The sequence below is a fragment of the Hyla sarda genome, chromosome 4, assembly GCF_029499605.1.
Source record: "Hyla sarda isolate aHylSar1 chromosome 4, aHylSar1.hap1, whole genome shotgun sequence".
NCBI classification, from domain to species: Eukaryota; Metazoa; Chordata; class Amphibia; order Anura; family Hylidae; genus Hyla; species Hyla sarda.
The window spans coordinates 277,317,748-277,339,712 of record NC_079192.1 but is presented as its reverse complement, the minus strand read 5'-3'; the positions used below and the strand labels follow the sequence as shown (position 1 = coordinate 277,339,712).

Genomic DNA, 21,965 nt, shown 5'->3' with positions numbered 1-21,965 from the left:
AACGTTTGGTTGAACTTATTGCTGCCAAAGGAGGTTCAACCAATTATTAAATCCAAGGGTTCACATAGTTTTTCCACCTGCTCTGTGAATGTTTACAATGGTGTGTTCAATAAAAACATGGTAACATTTAATTATTTGTGTGTTATTAGTTTAAGCAGACTGTGATTGTCTATGGTGGTGACTTAGATGAGGATCATAACATTTTATGACCAATTTGTGCAAAAATCCATATAATTCCAAAGGGTTCACATACTTTTTCTTGCAACTGTAGACCTGTGGCAATGGATCTGAATGGAACATATGAATTCAATGGTTAAAGAGTACCTGTCACCAAACTAATCTTTTAATGTATTGTTCCTTATGTAATTATGAGACACTTTGCTATTTAGCTGCTGTTAAAATTCTTAACCTTCATGGCCAACATTTATCATTGTCTTTATACTGTTTCTTGTGTCTAGAAAAGGCGCAAAAAAGGCGCAAGCTTTATGGTATCTGTAAAGAGTAACATTTCTGAAAATATGTACCTGCACAAAATGTATGAAATGCTCTGCGACCATTTAATAAATTTGGTGCTCCTACACATTACCAGCACACAAAAAAGGTGTAGAAAAATGCTTCACTTACACCTACAATGATAAATGCCCACCTATATGTTTTAAATATGATTGAAAAAATGGCCACTAGGTGGCTCTGTTCTGTTCCCTACTGCAAGTCAAACAGTTGTCAGGATACCAAACTCAGGAAGTGCGTGCGGGGCATGGCGAGGCATAGCTCTCGTAGGCGTCAGTGACACTGTACCTGCTGGGGGACGCCCACTTTCTCCTGACGAGAGCTCATGCAATGTAAGCAAGGGGAAGGGTATGAAAATTTTAAGGGTAGGAGGGGTGTTATGAGTAGTAAGGGAATATAATCTGAGTTAGTTTAGAAAATATGGTTTAATGACAGGTACTCTTTAATGAGAATCTGTCATCATCAGTGTCAACCGCACTAACCTATTGGTACAGTTTTGTAGTGCAGTTGACAGTGATGTCAATGATACTTACCATTACTTGATCCATACCTTAGTTCCAGTCATATCCTTTATTTTTAATTGTGATGTGCTAATCAGGAGCTTAGTGCATGGTGGGGGGGATTTTAACCCTTTATGTTAACCCCTATGTTAACGCGGCTGGCTATTAACCCTTTAGATCGCCGCTGTCAAAGTTGACAGTGGCATCTAAAAGGTGCCTGTATCCAGTCCCTGGTGGTCCAGTGGGGTGGATCGCCCCCCCACAGCATGATCACAGGGGGGCGATCCACTACTGAGATAGCCTGAGACTTACCTCTCCTGCTGCGGCGGCTCCGGTGCTCAGAATGATATCGAGCACAGAGCACACACATCAATGGGATTGTATGTAATCCCATTGATCTGTATGAGGAATCAAATGATTCCTCCTAAAATTCCCCTAAGGGGACTAAAAGTATTAAAAAAAAAATAAAAAATTAAAAAGTTTAAAAACACACACATAAATCACTTAAAAGTTTAAATCACCCCCATTTTCCCCAAATCCATATAAAAAATATATAACCATAATAAAAATAAACATATATGGTATCGCCACGTGCGTAAATGTCCATACTATAAAAATATATTGTAAATTAAACCGCATGGTCAATGGCGTACGTGCAAAACAATTCCAAAATCCATAATAGCGCATTTTTGGTCACTTTTCATACCATAAAAAAAGGAATAAAAAGCGATCAAAAAGTCTGATCAAATCAAAAATGGTACTGATTAAAATTTCAGATCACGGGGCAAAATATTTGCCCTCATATCACCCCGTATGTGGATAAATAAAAAAGTTATAGGGGTCAGAAGAGGACAATTTTAAATGTATACATTTTTGTGCATGTAGTTATGATTTTTTCCAAAAGTACGACAAAATCAAACCTATATAAGTAGGGTATCATTTTAATCGTAAGGACCTACAGAATAAAGATAAGGTGTCATTTTATCGAAAAATGTACGGCGTAGAAATGGAAGCCCCCAAAATTAAAAAAATTGTGTTTTTTCTTCAAATTTGTCGCACAATTATTTTTTTTCCCATTTTGCGGTAGATTTTTGGGTAAAATGACTGATGTCATTACAAAGTAGAATTGGTGGCGCAAAAAATAAGCCATCATATGGATTTTTAGGTGCAAAATTGAAAGGGTTATGATTTTTAAACGTAAGGAGGAAAAAACGAAAGTGCAAAAACAGAAAAATGCTTGGTCCTTAAGGGGTTAAGAGCTGTGTCCAAACACATTTTCGATATAGTTCATGTTGTGGCATTTCTTTGGTGCTTCTAGGGAGGGATTTTTTATGCAGTATTTAAAGCCCAGATACCTGTGTAACCTTTACCTTTGGGAAGTGGTAAACAGTGCAAAGTGCATCTGTCACCAAAAAAATGCTGCTGCAATAGAGCTTCACAAGCATATTCTCGGCATACCTTTATAAAAAAAAAAAATTAGGCTGTTATATACTTACCAAAAAACTGCTTTATAATTCCTCTGTGAACCGGGCCAACAGTCAGAAAGGCAAAGTCCGGGGTCCATTCTCTGGCTACGTCATGGCTACCGCCTCTCTCTGCTTATGTCAAGCAGTCGATTGACTGCCAGCACGTGCGCTCAGCAGGGCCGTCGCAGATTATTGTGGGTCAATCAACTGCAACAGCCCTGTACAGCCCTGTACAGCTCTGCTGCGCGTGCCGGCAGTCAATCAACTGCTCAACATAAGCTGAGAGGTGGTATGGCCCTGAAGTATAAAGCAGCTTAATTTATTTATAAAGATATGGCGGTAATATGCTTGTGAAGCCCTGGTGCACTGTACAGGGGAAGATTTATCAAAACCTGTTGTTACGCCGAGCGCTCCGGGTCCCCGCTCCTCCCCGGAGCGCTCGCTACACTCTCCCCGCTGCAGCGCTCCGGTCAGATCCACTGACCCGGGGCGCTGCGATTCCGCTTCCAGCCGGGATGCGATTCGCGATGCGGGTAGCGCCCGCTCGCGATGCGCACCCCGGCTCCCGTACCTGACTCGCTCTCCCTCGGTCCTGTCCCGGCGCGCGCGGCCCCGCTCCCTAGGGCGCGCGCGCGCCGGGTCTTTGCGATTTAAAGGGCCACTGCGCCGCTGATTGGCGCAGTGATTCCAATTAGTGTCTTCACCTGTGCACTTCCCTATATCACCTCACTTCCCCTGCACTTCCCTGCCGGATCTTGTTGCCATTGTGCCAGTGAAAGCGTTTCCTTGTGTGTTCCTAGCCTGTGTTCCAGACCTCCTGCCGTTGCCCCTGACTACGATCCTTGCTGCCTGCCCCGACCTTCTGCTACGTCCGACCTTGCTTCTGTCTACTCCCTTGTACCGCGCCTATCTTCAGCAGCCAGAGAGGTGAGCCGTTGCTAGTGGATACGACCTGGTCACTACCGCCGCAGCAAGACCATCCCGCTTTGCGGCGGGCTCTGGTGAAAACCAGTAGTGGCTTAGAACCGATCCACTAGCACGGTCCACGCCAATCCCTCTCTGGCACAGAGGATCCACTACCTGCCAGCCGGCATCGTGACAGTAGATCCGGCCATGGATCCCGCTGAAGTTCCTCTGCCAGTTGTCGCTGACCTTACCACGGTGGTCGCCCAGCAGTCACAACAGATAGCGCAACAAGGCCAACAGCTGTCTCAACTGACCGTTATGCTACAGCAGTTACTACCACAGCTTCAGCAGTCATCTCCTCCGCCAGCTCCTGCACCTCCTCCGCAGCGAGTGGCCGCTCCTGGTCTACGCCTATCCTTGCCGGATAAATTTGATGGGGACTCTAAGTTTTGCCGTGGCTTTCTTTCCCAATGTTCCCTGCATCTGGAGATGATGTCGGACCTGTTTCCCACTGAAAGGTCTAAGGTGGCTTTCGTAGTCAGCCTTCTGTCTGGAAAAGCCCTGTCTTGGGCCACACCGCTCTGGGACCGCAATGACCCCGTCACTGCCTCTGTACACTCCTTCTTCTCGGAAATCCGAAGTGTCTTTGAGGAACCTGCCCGAGCCTCTTCTGCTGAGACTGCCCTGTTGAACCTGGTCCAGGGTAATTCTTCCGTTGGCGAGTATGCCGTACAATTCCGTACTCTTGCTTCAGAATTATCCTGGAATAATGAGGCCCTCTGCGCGACCTTTAAAAAAGGCCTATCCAGCAACATTAAAGATGTTCTGGCCGCACGAGAAACTCCTGCTAATCTACATGAACTTATTCACCTAGCCACTCGCATTGACATGCGTTTTTCCGAAAGGCGTCAGGAGCTCTGCCAAGATATGGACTCTGTTCGCACGAGGCGTTTCTTCTCCTCGGCTCCTCTCTCCTCTGGTCCCCTGCAATCTGTTCCTGTGCCTCCCGCCGTGGAGGCTATGCAGGTCGACCGGTCTCGCCTGACACCTCAAGAGAGGACACGACGCCGCATGGAGAACCTCTGCCTGTACTGTGCTAGTACCGAACACTTCCTGAGGGATTGTCCTATCCGTCCTCCCCGCCTGGAAAGACGTACGCTGACTCCGCACAAAGGTGAGACAGTCCTTGATGTCTACTCTGCTTCTCCACGTCTTACTGTGCCTGTGCGGATGTCTGCCTCTGCCTTCTCCTTCTCTACTGTGGCCTTCTTGGACTCTGGATCTGCAGGAAATTTTATTTTGGCCTCTCTCGTCAACAGGTTCAACATCCCAGTGACCAGTCTCGCCAGACCCCTTTACATCAATTGTGTAAACAATGAAAGATTGGACTGTACCATACGTTTCCGCACGGAGCCCCTTCTAATGAGCATCGGATCTCATCACGAGAGGATTGAACTTTTTGTCCTCCCCAATTGCACCTCGGAAATTCTCCTTGGACTTCCCTGGCTTCAACTTCATTCCCCAACCCTGGATTGGTCCACTGGGGAGATCAAGAGTTGGGGGCCCTCTTGTTCCAAGGACTGTCTAAAACGGGTTCCCAGTAACCCTTGCCGTGACTCTGTGGTTCCTCCAGTAACCGGTCTCCCTAAGGCCTATATGGACTTCGCGGATGTTTTCTGCAAAAAACAAGCTGAGACTCTACCTCCTCACAGGCCTTATGATTGTCCTATCGACCTCCTCCCGGGCACTACTCCACCCCGGGGCAGAATTTATCCTCTCTCTGCCCCAGAGACTCTTGCCATGTCTGAATACGTCCAGGAAAATTTAAAAAAGGGCTTTATCCGTAAATCCTCCTCTCCTGCCGGAGCCGGATTTTTCTTTGTGTCCAAAAAAGATGGCTCTCTACGTCCTTGCATTGACTACCGCGGTCTTAATAAAATCACGGTTAAGAACCGCTACCCCTTACCCCTCATCTCTGAACTCTTTGATCGCCTCCAAGGTGCCCACATCTTTACTAAATTGGACTTAAGAGGCGCCTATAACCTCATCCGCATCAGAGAGGGGGATGAGTGGAAAACGGCATTTAACACCAGAGATGGACACTTTGAGTATCTGGTCATGCCCTTTGGCCTGTGCAACGCCCCTGCTGTCTTCCAAGACTTTGTTAATGAAATTTTTCGTGATCTGTTATACTCCTGTGTTGTTGTATATCTGGACGATATCCTAATTTTTTCTGCCAATCTAGAAGAACACCGCCAGCATGTCCGTATGGTTCTTCAGAGACTTCGTGACAATCAACTCTATGCCAAAATTGAGAAATGTCTGTTTGAATGCCAATCTCTTCCTTTTCTAGGATATTTGGTCTCTGGCCAGGGACTACAAATGGATCCAGACAAACTCTCTGCCGTCTTAGATTGGCCACGCCCCTCCGGACTCCGTGCTATCCAACGCTTTTTGGGGTTCGCCAATTATTACAGGCAATTTATTCCACATTTTTCTACCGTTGTGGCTCCTATCGTGGCTTTAACCAAAAAAAATGCAGATCCCAAGTCTTGGCCTCCTCAAGCGGAAGACGCCTTTAAACGACTCAAGTCTGCCTTTTCTTCGGCTCCCGTGCTCTCCAGACCTGACCCTTCCAAACCCTTCCTATTGGAGGTTGATGCCTCCTCAGTGGAAGCTGGAGCTGTTCTTCTACAAAAAAATTCTTCCGGGCATGCTGTCACTTGTGGTTTTTTTTCTAGGACCTTCTCTCCGGCGGAGAGGAACTACTCCATCGGGGATCGAGAGCTTCTAGCCATTAAATTAGCACTTGAGGAATGGAGGCATCTGCTGGAGGGATCAAGATTTCCAGTTATTATTTACACCGACCACAAGAACCTCTCCTACCTCCAGTCTGCCCAACGGCTGAATCCTCGCCAGGCCCGGTGGTCTCTGTTCTTTGCCCGATTTAATTTTGAGATTCACTTTCGTCCTGCCGATAAGAACATTAGGGCCGATGCTCTCTCTCGTTCCTCGGATGCCTCAGAAGTTGAACTCTCTCCGCAACACATCATTCCACCTGACTGCCTGATCTCCACTTCTCCTGCCTCCATCAGGCAAACTCCTCCAGGAAAGACCTTTGTTTCTCCACGCCAACGCCTCGGAATCCTCAAATGGGGTCACTCCTCCCATCTCGCAGGTCATGTGGGCATCAAGAAATCTGTGCAACTCATCTCCCGCTTCTATTGGTGGCCGACTCTGGAGACGGATGTTGTGGACTTTGTGCGAGCCTGCACTATCTGTGCCCGGGATAAGACTCCTCGCCAGAAGCCTGCTGGTTTTCTTCATCCCCTGCCTGTCCCCGAACAGCCTTGGTCTCTGATTGGTATGGATTTTATTACTGATTTACCCCCTTCCCGTGGCAACACTGTTATTTGGGTGGTCGTTGATCGATTCTCCAAAATGGCACATTTCATCCCTCTTCCTGGTCTTCCTTCAGCGCCTCAGTTGGCTAAACAATTTTTTGTACACATTTTTCGTCTTCACGGGTTGCCTACGCAGATCGTCTCGGATAGAGGCGTCCAATTCGTGTCTAAATTCTGGAGGGCTCTCTGTAAACAACTCAAGATTAAATTAAATTTTTCTTCTGCATATCATCCCCAGTCCAATGGACAAGTAGAAAGAATTAACCAGGTCTTGGGTGATTATTTGCGACATTTTGTTTCCTCCCGCCAGGATGACTGGGCAGATCTCCTTCCATGGGCCGAATTCTCGTATAACTTCAGAGTCTCTGAATCTTCCTCCAAATCCCCATTTTTCGTGGTGTACGGCCGTCACCCTCTTCCCCCCCTCCCTACCCCCTTGCCCTCTGGTCTGCCCGCTGTGGATGAAATTTCTCGTGACCTTTCCATCATATGGAGAGAGACCCAAAATTCTCTCTTACAGGCTTCATCACGCATGAAGAAGTTCGCGGATAAGAAAAGAAGAGCTCCTCCCGTTTTTTCCCCTGGAGACAAGGTATGGCTCTCCGCTAAATATGTCCGCTTCCGTGTCCCTAGCTACAAGTTGGGACCACGCTATCTTGGTCCTTTCAAAATTTTGTGTCAAATTAATCCTGTCTCTTACAAACTTCTTCTTCCTCCTTCTCTTCGTATCCCTAATGCCTTTCACGTCTCTCTTCTTAAACCACTCATCCTCAACCGTTTTTCTCCCAAATCTGTTCCTCCCACTCCTGTTTCCGGCTCCTCGGACATCTTCTCTGTCAAAGAGATCTTAGCCTCTAAAAAGGTCAGAGGGAAAACTTTTTTTTTAGTGGACTGGGAGGGTTGTGGTCCTGAAGAGAGATCCTGGGAACCTGAGGACAACATCCTAGACAAAAGTCTGCTCCTCAGGTTCTCAGGCTCTAAGAAGAGGGGGAGACCCAAGGGGGGGGGTACTGTTACGCCGAGCGCTCCGGGTCCCCGCTCCTCCCCGGAGCGCTCGCTACACTCTCCCCGCTGCAGCGCTCCGGTCAGATCCACTGACCCGGGGCGCTGCGATTCCGCTTCCAGCCGGGATGCGATTCGCGATGCGGGTAGCGCCCGCTCGCGATGCGCACCCCGGCTCCCGTACCTGACTCGCTCTCCCTCGGTCCTGTCCCGGCGCGCGCGGCCCCGCTCCCTAGGGCGCGCGCGCGCCGGGTCTTTGCGATTTAAAGGGCCACTGCGCCGCTGATTGGCGCAGTGATTCCAATTAGTGTCTTCACCTGTGCACTTCCCTATATCACCTCACTTCCCCTGCACTTCCCTGCCGGATCTTGTTGCCATTGTGCCAGTGAAAGCGTTTCCTTGTGTGTTCCTAGCCTGTGTTCCAGACCTCCTGCCGTTGCCCCTGACTACGATCCTTGCTGCCTGCCCCGACCTTCTGCTACGTCCGACCTTGCTTCTGTCTACTCCCTTGTACCGCGCCTATCTTCAGCAGCCAGAGAGGTGAGCCGTTGCTAGTGGATACGACCTGGTCACTACCGCCGCAGCAAGACCATCCCGCTTTGCGGCGGGCTCTGGTGAAAACCAGTAGTGGCTTAGAACCGATCCACTAGCACGGTCCACGCCAATCCCTCTCTGGCACAGAGGATCCACTACCTGCCAGCCGGCATCGTGACACCTGTCCAGAGGAAAAGTAGCCCAGCTGCCCATAGCAACCAATCAGATCACTTCTTTCATTTTTAACAAGGCCTCTACAAAATGAAAGAAGCAATCTGATTGGTTGCTATGGGCAACTTTCCCTTTGCATGGGTTTTGATAAATCTACCTATGTGTGTGCAGCTTCACAAGCATATCCTTGGTGACAGTTGCGTTGTAAGGATGGTCCAGTGCTGTGGGCTTGTACTCCAGGTGACAATTTGCCAGACAACCCCTAAGACTAAGTTTCCACTTGGTTTTTTGTGTGCGTTTTTCCCCAAAAAATTCAAAAATGGCCCCAATGGCGTTTTTTCATTGAAAAAATGTTGCGGCCAGATGTTAGCTGTCAATCAATGAGAAATCCCAAAATTCTTTTTCCACTTTGCGTTTTTCAGTTTGGTGTTTTTTTTTTTTTTTTGTTTTTTTTTATCCTTTTGACGTTTTTTCACTCTTTTTTAGCTCCTTGGTGGTTTTGCAAAGTCGCAGCATGTTGAGCCTATGGCGTTTTTCCCCCTGAAATGTGGGAAATGGGGGTTTTTCACCCTGAAATGTGAGTTTTAACTTTGGCGTTTTTGCAGGAGGTTTTTATTCTTTTTTGGACTTTAACGATCCAAAAAAGGGATGGAGATACCTTTTTTAATAAAATTTTGTAGGGTACCATTAAAACAATATATTAAAAAAAGATACAGTAGTGATGGAAAAAATTGTATTTAATGAAATTTATCTTTTTATAATAAAAATTTTACTTCATTTTTAAACAGGGATCAACTTATGTGTGCAGGGCACTAAAAATATAGCAGACAATAATAAAAATGTAGTGTGTGTGTGTGTTTTTCACTTTTTTTAAAACATTTTTTAGGTAGTACTACTACTCCCAGCATGGAGCACACTGTTCCATGATGGGAGTAGTAGTACCTGTACTTATTGACAGATCACCTGGGGGTGTCTCCTGTATAATGTATAGATGCGCTGCGATTTTCCTGTATAATATATAGATGCGGCCGGCCACTCTTCTATGGTCCCCTGCACTGATGTATATATATATATATACCTATTCATATTTTCTGCAGAGAGCTATGATTGGCCAGATGGTTCCAGCCAATCACAACTCTCTGTGGGAAATATTAATAGGTATATATATACGTCAGTGCAGGAGACCATAGAAGAGCGGCCGCTGCATCTATACATTATACAGGAGGATCACAACAGGTTTCGGGAGTGACACCCGCTGTGATCTGTCCTTAACTGCAGGTACTACTGTTCCCAACATGGAGCACACTCTGCTCCATGTTGGGAGCAGTAGTACCTGCAGTTAAGGACAGATCACAGCGGGTGTCACTCCTGACATCCTGTGATCATCCTTCATCCCTGAGTTGTGGAGCAGCTTTCTCCGGCGCTCGCATCTCTGCTCTGTACTCCAGTTGGCCACTCACTCATTCATATTTCCCTCTGAGAGTGGTGATTGGCTGCAACAATCTGGACAATCCCCACTCTGGGCGGAAAATATGAATGAGTGAGGTGAATTTCTATTCACATCACTGGCCGGCGGGAGTATGGTGCAGAGATGCGAGCGCTGTATAGAGCCGCTCCGCATCTCTGCTATATTATGGACGATCGCATCGGGAGTCAGGAGTGACACCCGGGGTGATATGTCTATTAGTACAGGAACTACTACTCCCATCATGGAACAGTGTGTTCTACCTAAAAAAAATATAAAAAATAAAGAAAAGAAAAGTGAAAAAACACACACACTACACTTTTATTATTGTCGCTAAAATTTTTAGTGCCCTGCCCGCCCACATAAATTGATCCTTGTTTAAAAATTATTTAAAATTTCATCATAAAAAATATAAATTTCGTTAAATACAGTTTTTTTTCCATTACTACTGCATATTTTTTTTATGGTACCCAACAAATTTTGAAAAAACATCAAAGGGGCCAAAAATGCAATTTCCACTCAAAGACAAAAAACGCCAAACACAGGAAAGTCGAAACTTGGCCTTAGGGTGAGTGCCATATGATATCACTTCTCTCTTGAATACTTTGCATAAAAATGAGCACCTTTTGCATTTGAGAATGAGCGCCAAAGAACCTGTGGAGATTTTTACTGTGGCCAGTGTGGGAAACGCAGGTCTTTTTTGCTTCATTGTAGGAAAACAAGTATAGAATGCTTGAAGAAAAAGTATATTTCTGTCATTAACAGCTCACCTCTCCAGGCTAAGGGTGGGGATGGACAAAAAAATAAATGCTGCTGTAAAACAGGACCAGTTCTGTCACTCACTATATACCTGATAAACCTGTTCCTTGATCTATGCTGTATACTAGTCATAAAATCTAGGAACCCGTTGATTTACTGAAAAAAAAAAAAAAACAAATGGAAAGTTGTGTCAATGTGTGGAATCAATGAGCGGCAGGCACAGAGACATTGCTCTGTCACAGAGGAGGAGGAGGAGGCTTTCCCAGAGTTACTGGAATGCACAGCAACAGCCAGGGTGTGCCTATCGCTCGCTGACTGACTGACACACTGGGGATTTACCACAGAGGAGTGAAGTACAAGCAGCAACCTGTGACATGCAATGGTGGACTCCTTCAAACCGTAAGTCTGACAGGTGCCATTATTATAAGAATAATTCCAGCTTTGTACTTACATAGGGGGTTGTGATTTGTGAAACAAAATGTAAAAAGTAGTATTTTTTTTATATATAACACATATTTACTATACTGTTTACTATATATACTATATTGCATTTCGTCAACAATTTTGGCTTTCTCTATGCCAGTGTTTCCAAGCCAGGATGCCTCCAGCTGTTGCAAAACTACAACTCCCATCATGCCCGGACAGCTGAAGGCTGTCCGGGCATGATGGGAGTTGTAGTTTAACAACAGCTGGAGGCACCCTGGTTACGTACTAGGTGTATTGTGATGGCACATTGGAAAAAGTATTCATGCTACCATCTATGCTTAGTACAGAAGACAGTATGAGTATTTATTCTATAATTTTGTATGACACCTTTTCCATTTTGCGGAATAAGGATATAAACTGAACCACTCTGGTCGACGCCACAGTCCCATTGACTGTGATAATCTGTGCTAAATGGGTGTGAAGGATATTTTTACCTATAGAATTTTTTTTTATACCTATAGTATTTTTTTATATATATATAAAAGAACCGAACAACCTAAACAATTAAATTTAAGAATAAAAGAAGAAAACAATGAAATAAAATGATAGTACTAAGCTGTATGACAGAGGGGTTCAAGGTGTGTTAGTACAACAAAATATATATCCAAAGTATTCTACGACCTATAGTATTTTATGTCTGCTACGGTTACTCTACCTGAAGTAACATCTCGTAAGGAATGGAATTATCATTATACCTGGAAAAGCCTTCTCAAAATGAAGTGGCTGCAGGGATTAGTTAGTCACCATGGTTCTGCTTTTAACCCTGGTCATCTACTGGGGGAAGCTGCACAGTCATTTTTGTAGTATTATTATCATGTTAGCACCGTATGGTGCCATATTGATACTACTTGGATATATGAGCATTATTGAGGTGGTATGTAAACCAGTGAAGAGAGCTGCTAGAAGTGTAGCCCCTTTATTTACATGGTGCCATCTTATGAGTGACCACCCACAGCAAAAAAAAATTACTATTCTAAACAGAGGATGCTGCAGGCAAACAGTCATCATTCACCTGAAACGGGCAAATAAGTAATAGATGATTGGACATGCCAGTTTCACCGGGGACGAGGGTAAGGGGTAGAGCCATTATTTCTATCTGCTATGGACTCTGACTTATTGAGTGAGATTCTAAAGGTGGTTATAAACATTCGATAGAAGTAGGTTTATGGGTGAACATATGTTGAATGAATGATTGGGGAATGAAAGTTTCCCATACACAGCCATTCACATTTCAGCCATGTTGACATTACGGTTAAAACTGGCAATACATCACTGACAACGGGGGAAGGATGAGCACTCTATCTGGAAACATTCTGAGAATATTCTTTCCCATGGACCACAGATTTTTCGTCCAATTATTGACCGAAAATTTGGCCGACTACCTTTCAGAAGATAACAGTCTAACAACAAACAATTGATGGCAAATTTCACCCACTTTAACCCCTTAAGGACTCAGGGTTTTTCCGTTTTTGCACTTTCGTTTTTTCCTCCTTACCTTTTAAAAATCATAACCCTTTCAATTTTCCACCTAAAAATCCATATTATGGCTTATTTTTTGCGTCGTCAATTCTACTTTGCAGTGACATTAGTAATTTTACCCAAAAATGCACGGCGAAACGGAAAAAAAAATCATCGTGCGACAAAATCGAAAAAAATACGCCATTTTGTAACTTTTGGGGGCTTCCGTTTCTACGCAGTGCATATTTCGGTAAAAATTACACCTTATCATTATTCTGTAGGTCAATACGGTTAAAATGATACCCTACTTATATAGGTTTGATATTGTCGTACTTCTGGAAAAAATCATAACTACATGCAGGAAAATGTATACGTTTAAAAATGTCATCTTCTGACCCCTATAACTTTTTTATTTTTCCACGTACAGGGCGGTATGAGGACTCATTTTTTGCGCCGTGATCTTAAGTTTTTAACTGTAGGATTTTTGTTTTGATCGAACCTTTTGATCACTCTTTATTCATTTTTTAATGGTATACAAAAGTGACCAAAATACGCTTTTTTGGACTTTGGAATTTTTTTGCACATACGCCATTGACCGTGCGGTTTAATTAGTGATATATTTTTATAGTTCGGACATTTACGCACGCGGCGATACCACATATGTTTATTTTTTTATTTACACAGTTTTTTTTTTTATGGGAAAAGGGGGGTGATTCAAACTTTCATTAGGGAAGGGGTTAAATGTTATAGGTGTTATAGGTCCCCATAGGGACCTATAACACTGCACACACTGATCTCTCATGCTGATCACTGGCGTGTATTAACACGCCTGTGATCAGTGTTATCGGCGCTTGACTGCTCCTGCCTGGATCTCAGGCACGGAGCAGTCATTCGTCGATCGGACACCGAGGAGTCAGGTAAGGGCCCTCCCGGTGTCCTGTAAGCTGTTTGGGACGCCGCAATTTCACTGCGGCGGGCCAGAACAGCCCGACTGACTAACCGGAATACTTTCACTTTCGCTTTAGAAGCGGCGATCAGCTTTGAGGGTTAATACCGCACATTGCCGCGATCGGCGATGTGTGGTATTAGCCGCGGGTCCCGGCCTTTGATGAGCGCCGGGACCGACGCGATGTGATGCAGGGTCGCAGCGCGACCCCGCTTCATATCGCGGGAGCCGGCGCAGGACGTAAATATACGTCCTGCGTCGTTAAGGAGTTAAAGGGGTATTCCAGGAAAAACTTTTTTTGTGTATATATCAACAGGCTCCAGAAAGTTAAACAGATTTGTAAATTACTTCTATTAAAAAAATCTTAGTCCTTCCAATAATTATCAGCTGCTGAAGATGAGTTGTTCTTTTCTGTCTGGCAACAGTGCTCTCTGCTGACATCTCTGCTTGTCTCGGGAACTGCACAGAGTAGAAGAGGTTTGCTATGGGGATTTGCTTCTACTCTGGACAGTTCCCGGGACAGGTGTCATCAGAGAGCACTTAGACAGAAAAGAACAACTCAACTTCAGCAGCTCATAAGTACTGAAAAGATTAAGATTTTTTAATAGAAGTAAATTACAAATATGTTTAACTTTCTGGAGCCAGTTGATATATAAAACATGTTTTTTCCTGGATAACCCCTTTAAGGCTACATTCAGATGGCAGAAATTCCGCATAGAATTCCCCATGAATTCTGTGGGCGCATTCATTCGGCCGGGATTCCGCATCTTTGCAATCATTTGCAAAATGTCTGAGGAATTAATGCGGAATTTCACGTAAGTGCACGTAAAAAAAGTGCCTGTATTCTATGCAAATGTTGAATTAAATTTTTTTTAATACTTCTGCACGAAATTCGCACCAAATCCACATGTAGCAGAGCGAAAAAAGCCCCATTGATATCAATGGGCTCCTGCAGACATGACTTATATTTTTGCCGACGAATGCGGAATCCCATTAAACTCAATGTACTTAAAACATGCGGATTTCAATGCAGAATTTCAATATGCCTGCCTACATATATATATATATATATATATATATATATATATATATATATATATATATACAGTCATGGCCGTAAATGTTGGCACCCCTGAAATTTTTCTAGAAAATGAAGTATTTCTCACAGAAAAGGATTGCAGTAACACATGTTTTGCTATACACATGTTTATCACCTTTGTGTGTATTGGAACAAAACCAAAAAAAGGAGGGAAAAAAAGCTATTTGGACATAATGTCACACCAAACTCCAAAAATGGGCTGGACAAAATTATTGGCACACCCTTTCAAAATTGTAGAAAAGCATACAATGCTCCTTTAAACTCACCTGGGCAAGTAACAGGTGTGGGCAATATAAAAATCACACCTGAAATTAGATAAAATGGAGAGAAGTTCACTTAGTTTTTGCATTGTGTGTCTGTGTGTGCCACACTAAGTATGGACAACAGAAAGAGGAGAAGAGAACTGTCTGAGGACTTGAGAACCAAAATTGTGGAAAAATATTAACAATCTCAAAGTTACAAGTCCATCTCCAGAGATCTAGATTTGCCTTTGTCCACAGTGCGCAACATTATCAAGAAGTTTGCAACCCATGGCACTGTAGCTAATCTACCTGGGCATGGATGGAAGAGAAAAATTTATGAAAAGTGTCAACGCAGGATAGTCCGGATGGTGGAGAATAAGCAGCCCCAAACAAGTTCCAAAGATATTCAAGCTGTCCTGCAGGCTCAGGGACCATCAGTGTCAGTGCGAACTATCCGTCAACATTTAAATGAGATGAAACGCTATGGCAGTAGACCCAGGAGGACCCCACTGCTGACACAGAGACATAAAAAAGCAAGATTACATTTTGCCAAAATGAACTTGAGTAAGCCAAAATCCTTCTGGGAAAACATCTTGTGGACAGATGAGACCAAGATAGACCTTTTTGGTAAAGCACATCATTCTACTGTTTAGCGAACACGGAATGAGGCCTACAAAGAAAAGAACACAGTACCTACAGTGAAATATAGTGGAGGTTCAATGATGTTTTGGGGTTGTTTTGCTGCCTCTGGCACTGGGTGCCTTGAATGTGTGCAAGGCATCATGAAATCTGAGGATTTTGGGTCGCACTGTACAGCCCAGTGTCAGAAAGCTGGGTTTGCGTCTGAGATCTTGGGTCTTCCAGCAGGACAATGACCCCAAACATACGTCAAAAGCACCCAGAAATGGATGGCAACAAAGCGCTGGAGAGTTCTGAAGTGGCAGCAATGAGTCCAAATCTAAATCCCATTGAACACCTGTGGAGAGATCTTAAAATTGCTGTTGGGAAAAGGCGCCCTTCCAATAAGAGAGACCTGGAGCAGTTTACAAAGGAAGAGTGGTCCAACATTCCAGCTGAGAGGTGTAAGAAGCTTATTAATGGTTATAGGAAACAACTGATTTCAGTTCTTTTTTCCAAAGGGTGTGCAACCAAATATTAAGTTAAGGGTGCCAATAATTTTGGTTTAGTTCCAATACACACAAAGGGAATAAACATGTGTATAGCAAAACATGTGTTACTGTAATCCTTTTCTGTGAGAAATACGTCTATATGTCTATATACAGACTTAGCATGTAAATAGAGAGAGATGGATAAAGAGAGAACGTTTGCCTTTGCCAATGTTTGTGCACAGCTATGAATTGAGGGTATTTTTCACTTACAAAAGCAGCATTAACTTTGACTCCATTATACTTTTTTTCCAGTCTAATGTGTGTGTAGCTTAAAGGTTTTACAATGCACTGAATAGATCCAGTATATGTATAATCTACTAGATCAGAGGTAGAATTGTTTGCATCGGGCCAATTGTTTATTGTCGTATTATATTAAGAGCACATCCACCAGTCATTAAGCCGGGGCAGATATCAGCTATGAGTGGCATGCTATTAGTCATGTGGTTACATGTGGTTACTGAGTTCAGCACACTAATATATGGCTAGTAAACAGGTATTTTTATGGTACAATGTTACATGGCTCTACTGGATGTAAACTAAAAAAGATTAAGCTGGGTGTGATGTTTGGATGGTAACCAATGAAGTCATTCTTTTTATGGCTGCTAAGTGAGGTGTGTTATATGCTGTAAACCTGCAATCGCGGACAAGTTTTAGAGCCAGCGGAACTTTCTTTTCTGTGGGAAAAACTTTTCATTGCTGGAGGGATAATGTAATATAATGGTTTCTTGTTGAGGCCTAATGTAAGACACTGACGGCTTTTTTTTTGTTCTAGTTTTGTAGGACATCATTGTGATATAATTCTAGGTTTGGCAAAAAAAAAAAAGATATTAAAGAATTCATGCATCAATTGTTGATAGCTAATGCTCGAGTCATTTCATGACCCTAGAGTTTGGAAAAGAGCTAAGAGAACTTTGCTATAGATGCCTAAGGCTAGGTTTCCAAACAGTTATTTTTCGCACAAAAGTCGCACAAAAAGTGCGTAGCCGGCCAACAGGTATATGAAATGATGGCACGGTAATTTCATATTTCCCCGACCTGTGATTGACCTGGACTTCCCGGCCGAACACAGCTGCCAGAGGGAAATATGAAGTTACAGTACCGTCACTTAATTTTCTCTGCTTGTTACCTACCCCGCAGCATGACTACAACTCCCAGCATGCCCTTACAGTGAGGATATGCTGAGAGATGTAGTTGTGCGACAGCAGGCGGGAGAAGTGCGGGCGGGTGACAATAAATGTACTTACCTATTTTAAGTGGTTTTTTTCCTTCTCATTTCAGATCTGTGTATCCAGTAGACTACTTCGGATTCGGTGAACTACGTCGATCACCAGGGTTTATATTTTTAAGCTTAATGTTAATAAGATGGCTAACGAGGACTTTTGGGGGAGTGTTTTTTAAATGTGTTGTGTTTTTTTTTTTTATTTACTTGACAGGCTTAGTAGTGAAAGCTGTCTTATAGACAGAGTCCATTACTAAGCCGGGGCCTAGCGTTAGTCTCAAAAACAGCTAGCGCTATCCCCCAATTATTACCCAGGGACCCACTGCCACAGGGGTGCCGGGAAGAGCCGGTGCCAACAGGCCTGGAGCTTCAAAAATGGCGTTCCTGGGCCAAGGCGGTAACAAGCTGGTGTTATTTAGGCTGGGGAGGGCCAGTAACAATGGTCCTCGCCCACCCTGGTAATGTCAGGCTGTTGCTTCTTGGTTGGTATTTAGCTGAGAATAAAAATAGGGGAAATCCTATGCATTTTTTATTTTTTTATATTTAATTATTTATGCAAAACACGTGTGGGATTCTCTAAATTTTCATTCTCAGACAGATTCCAACCAAGCAGCAACAGCCTGACGTTACTGTTGCCCATTGGCCCATTTTTGATGCACCGAGCCTGTTGCTACTGACTCTTCCCAGCATCCCTGTAGAGGTGGGTACCGGGGTAATAATTGGGGGTTAGAGCTAGCTGTTTTGGGGGCTAACGTTAAGTCCCGGCTTATTAATGGCTTCCACTAATAAGCCTTTTGAAAAAAAAAAAAAACACATTTATGAAACTTTTATTTAAAAAAACACTCCCCCACAAGTCATTATTAACCATTTTATTAATATTAAACAAAAAAAAAAACACTGGTCATCGTACTCCACCGAATCCAAAGTAGTCCACAGGATACACGGATCTGAAATCAGAAGAGAAAAAAAAATTACATTTAGGGGGGAAAAAAGTGGTAAAAGAAATGTAATAAACACATATATGACACATTTTTTTAACAGCTGCGACTTGAGGTGGGTTTACAAAGTGTTGTTCTGAAGTAATTTATTAGTTTTTGTTTATGTGTGCTAAAAAAAATTGTATTCAAAGGTGATTTATTGTTTTTTGCTTATGTGAGCCAAATATATTAACCCCATGTGATAGTATGATAAATATGTCACACATAAGAAAAACCAAAGACTAAAAAAACTCGCTTACCAAAGCAAACAATGATAAATGTCCCCCATAGAGTCTACAAAATACTTCATAATATACATCTACTTGTGGTACAGACTGGGTAGGAAGGTTTAAAGGGCTATTCTATTTTTTATATCAACTGGCTCCAGAAAGTTAAACAGGTTTGTAAATTACTTTTATTAAAAAACGTAATCCTTTCAATAATTATCAGCTGCTGAAGTTGAGTTGTTCTTTTCAGTCTGGCAACAGTGCTCTCTGCTGACATCTCTGCTTGTCTCGGGAACTGCACTGAGTAGAAGAGGTTTACTATGGGGATTTGCTTCTAAACTGGGCGGTTCCCGATACACTTGTCATCAGAGAGCACTTAGACAGAAAAGAACAACTCAACTTCAGCAGCTCCTAAGCACTGAAAGGATTAAGATTTTTAGATTTTTTTATAGAAGCAATTTACAAATCTGTTTAACTTTCTAGAGCCAGTTGATATATAAAAAAATGTTTTTTCCTGGATAACCCCTTTAAGGCCGTATGCACAATGTCATACTATGGCTCTATACAAACTCTGTGATATATAGAGCTGTAATTGAGCATTCTTCCATATCTCTTTAACTTTATAAAAAAAAAAAAAATAAGACATGCTTCACTCAATGCCTGGGGTATTTTCCCCTAGTCCTTTTATCTCTGTTGTACAGAGCCAAAGGGGATTCCATGTTGTGCCATACAATCACCTTTCTATTGAAAGTGGCAACCTAACATCTATTAGGGTGCATTCTTAAAGAGGTACTCCTATTTTTTTTTTTTTTATCAACTGGTGCCAGAAAGTTAAAAAGATTTGTAAATGACTTCTATTAAAAAATCTTAATCATTCTAGTACTTATTAGCTGCTGAATACTACAGAGGAAATTATTTTCTTTTTGGAACACAGAACTCTCTGCTGACATCATGACCACAGTGCTCTCTGCTGACATCTCTGTCCATTTTAAGAACTGTCCAGAGTAGAAGAAAATCCCCATAGCAAACATTTGCTGCTCTGGACAGTTTCTAAAATGGACAGAGATGTCAGCAGAGAGCACTGTGCTCGTGATGTCAGCAGAGAGCTCTGTGATCCAAAAAGAAAATAATTTCCTCTGTTGTATTCAGCAGCTAATAACTACTGGAAGGATTAAGATTTTTTAAACAAAGTCATTTACTAATCTGTTTAACTTTTTGGCACCAGTTGATTTAAAAAAAAAAATGTTTTCCACCGGCGTACCCCTTTAACCCCTTAAGGACGCAGCCCATTTGGGCCTTAAGGACGCAGACAATTAAATTTTTACGTTTTAGTTTTTTCCTCCTCGCCTTCAAAAAATCATAACTCTTTTATATTTTCATCCACAGACTAGTATGAGGGCTTGATTTTTGTATGACCATTTGTCCGTTGTAGTGCCATAACTCACTTTACCATAAAATGTATGGCGCAACCAAAAAAAATACTATTTGTGTGGTGAAATTAAAAAGAAAACCGCAATTTTGCAAATTTTGGAAGGTTTTGTTTTCACGCCGTACAATTTACGGTAAAAATGACGTGTTCTTTATTTTTTGGGTCAATACAATTAAAATGATAGCCATGATAACGTACTTTTCTATTACTTTTGCTCTTTAAAAAAATCACAAACTTTTTAACCAAATTAGTACGTTTAATATCCCTATTTTGAAGACCTATAACTTTTTCATTTTTCTGTATAAGCGGCGGTATGAGGGTTCATTTTTTGCGGCATGATCTGTAATTTTTATTGGTACCATATTTGATTATATAGAACTTTTAATCCATTTTTTATAAAAAAAAATAGTCAATAAAATGTTATAAAAAAAGCAGCTATTTTGGACTTTTTTTTATTTTTACGTTCACGCCGTTCACCATACGGTATCATTAACATTTTATTTTAATATTTCAGATATTTACACATGCGGCAATACCCAATATGTATATAAAATATTTTTTTAACACTTTTTGGGGGGTGAAATAGGGAAAATGGGACAATTTATGTTTTTATTGGGGGAGGGGGTTTTTCACATTTTTTTTACTTTATTTTTTTATTTTTTTTACTTTTATTTTTACACTTTAATAGTCCCCATAGGGGACTGTTTATAGCAATCACTCGATTGCTAATACTGTTAAGTACTATGTATAGGACACAGCACTTATCAGCATTATAGGTCATCTTCTGCTCTGGTCTGCAGGAAGGCAGAACAGAGCAGAAGACGCCAAGAAGGCAGCAGAGCCAGGTGAGGGGACCTCCGTCTGCCTTGCTGGTCGATCGGATCGCCGCGGCGGCGCTGCGGACGATCCGATCATCCATTTTAGTGACTGCGATGCTGCAGATGCCGTGATCTGTATTGATTACGGCTTAATGGTGGACATCCATGGGATCGCGGATGTCTGCCATTACGGACGGGTCCCTGGGTGCGATCAGCAGCCAGGACCTGCCGCGCATGATCCGGGCATCGTTCCGATGCTCGCTGTTATGCTTAGGACGTAAATGTACGTCCTGGTGCTTTAAGTTCCAGCTCACCAGTACGTACATTTACGTCCTCAATCGTTAAGGGGTTAAATATTGAGGATTCTAAATTTACTTAATCCCCAAATTTAAAGGAAATCATTGAAAAGGTTTCTCATAAACAACACATATTACCTATGCACAGGATGGAAGATGAGTGTCTGATCACGGGGGTCTAACTACTGAGACCCTAACTCTTCATTAGAAGGGGTCCTCTGTCTGCCTGGTTAACAGGAGTAGTGGTTAGACATGTGCTCTGCTGCTCTATTTAATTCTGTGGACCTGACAAAGATAGAAGATAGCTGGTCCATTCAACCAGGGGGGCATAGGACTCCCATTCACATGATCAGACACACATCCTTTATTCTGTAGACAGAACAGTGTTGTTGGCGTGAAATCCCCATTTACTTGTGTGACATTTGGTACATTATGCAACTAAATTCCCTAAGTACTAAACAAATTTAGGAACATTTCTTATAACTGAATTATACAGATACACAGCACACTCGTTTTTATACTTTTCTCACATGTTGGACTAATGGATATATCATGACAAATGTTAAAAGACTGGGAATCGTATGCTGGTTAGCGGAAACACATGATAGTGCTGGAAGGCATGTTAGGAATAGACCTCATGTCTCATGATGTTATCTCACTAGACAGGATGACGCAAATATATGGCTCAGGGGGAAAATGCACACATAAAAGGCAAACAGACACCAGGAGAATTCAGATAGACAAAAAGGGGCAGACAGGTGGGCAGAGGTTAAATGCAGACAATGAAGGTAAACAGACACAGAGTGACTCCGTAGGTCATTAACCCGGGAGACTATCACAAAAAGACATTAGAAGGAGTCATTTACTAGTGATAAGAGCAAG

General features: G+C 42.8%; 1 protein-coding gene across 2 annotated transcripts in view; it reads left to right on the top strand.

Annotated features, from left to right (window-relative positions):
* The first annotated feature begins 777 nt into the window (after positions 1-777).
* PLEKHG7 (pleckstrin homology and RhoGEF domain containing G7) overlaps positions 778-21,965 on the top strand; it is an 83,290-nt gene continuing 62,102 nt past the window's right edge. Inside the window, exon 1 of one of the 2 annotated variants that reach the window (XM_056569385.1) lies at positions 778-842. The gene's annotated coding sequence lies outside the window, so the exon portion shown is untranslated. Of the gene's footprint in view, positions 843-10,436; positions 11,117-21,965 lie in introns of those variants that run through there. The other variant, XM_056569384.1, reaches the window with a different exon arrangement.